Below are 1,941 nucleotides of genomic sequence, written 5' to 3' on the forward strand. Positions count from 1 at the left end.
CGAAAGCTGTCTCTGGACATATCTGTTTAATAACCATGCTAAAGAAAAGATGCCAGTCCCTCAATATCTTTGAGGATGACAATTGTGGAGAGGATTTTAGGACATAGGTGTGCTCTTCCCTGCTTCTGCAAAGGATTGCTGCACCAGGGAGGTTATTAATTAAGGTTTTTCACTGAAACAATGGTGCATGACTTTCAGCAGTGAAAAAAAAAAGACATTTCTGAGGTACAGAGATGCCATAAAAAAGAAATAAAAGCCACCAAAGTGATTTCCCTGCTGATAGAGTTCTGTTAGTGTTTTGCATTATTTAGAACATACAAGAGCTGAACTAATGTAAAAGATACCAGGACTGTTGAAGGCCAAAAGATGGTTGAAATATTTGACAGGCTTTTTATTATTACTTTTAAGGTTGCAGTGTCTGAAAAGCAAGCAGACATTATGTCATCCTGCAGCAGGAATATGTTCTTCATTTGACTGAGGTAACAGTGAAATCACATTTATAATAATCTATATACACGTGTGTGTATACATCTTTGAGGTTTGATAATTGGGGATGTAACTACAAAGTTGTCAATGGCTTTTGAAATGTCTTACGTTTTAAAGATACTGGGAAAAATATAGCATAGCTGTTTCTCCAGCTGAAATAGTAAGGAAAAACTGCAGAGATACTTAGTGCATCAATTCAAAACAGAAACCTAAACCCCTACCTTTATTTTTGCCTGTTTGTAACACTGTTGCTTGCACAAACCATATACCCTAAGAATTATTATCAGTTTCCTGCCTTCACATATAAACAGCTTTTTAGGATGAATATGAGCCAAGCTTTAGAGATGCAGTCATCTATCCAATAGAAATAGGATAAGAAACCTCAAGTCTTTCACTAGATAATTTCATTGTATGTTTTAAATACTCTCTAGGAGAAAGGTTCAATGTGCAAAAGCTTTGAGCAGCTGAAGGCTTATCTAAAACATTTCTAAAGAGTTGGTGAGAGCACAGAAGGGGAGCATGAAAATCTCCTGCAATATGCCGAGGAGAATCTTTCACAATGGAGTTTGACCAAGCACTGTCCAATTATGGACATTGTATTTCTATGTTAGGTGTTTTCTGTGCATCAGTTTTGCTCCGATCCTGATTCTAAAACATTCAGCTTGGAAATTTTTGTTCAGCCAGTTTTAGCTCAGAAAGAGTCGTTTACTTTCACAATTTCCCATGTTTATACTTAGGGAAGTATGTAATTAAACACTGCTATAGCAAAGTTAACCAAATTCCCAATTTTTAGAAGTGAGTTTTTCTTCTCAGCTTTTGCTCTGGACAAAAATAATTCCCATTTGTTGTTTTACTGTTGCTAAGATTGTCAGTATTGGTCTCCTCAAGCTCAGGTGCATGGCAGGGTAATGGGATGAAGTTCATATTCCATAAGGGTCTTGGCTTTTAATACCTTGAAAATGAATTTTTTCTTTCACCCAAGGCAAACCAGTTCCCCAGGGGGTTCTGTGGGAGCCCTTGGTTGGTCTGTTGGACTCTCCCATCCTGTTTCTCTGGGAATACCCTGGCACCCCACCAAGCTGCCCTCTCCAGCAGCCACTGGCCAGGAGCAGTTTTACACCAGCCCTGATGAGCAGCAGATGAAAACCTACGAATCCCATTGACTGTCTCAAGCCATCCAATTCTCACCCCAACTCTGCACGTGTTAACATGTTGACAATGACATTTTCTCTGGGTTCAAGTGTCTCATTATCAAGATTAACCTACATTTTATTCTTCATTCTAATATATATCTTCAATGTTAAGTCTTCCGGGATATCTTATTTCCTGAACCCTCAATTTAGTAAATCCTGCTTATTCGTGCCCTTTTATTCTATTTATTTCTTTTAAGGGTGTCTATTCCTATCTAGAATTGTCAAGGAAACCACCATCTTTGGCTTTAAACAACATCCCCAG

The sequence above is a fragment of the Cyanistes caeruleus genome, chromosome 16 (assembly GCF_971803275.1).
Source record: "Cyanistes caeruleus chromosome 16, bCyaCae1.hap1.1, whole genome shotgun sequence".
Lineage (NCBI taxonomy): Eukaryota > Metazoa > Chordata > Aves > Passeriformes > Paridae > Cyanistes > Cyanistes caeruleus.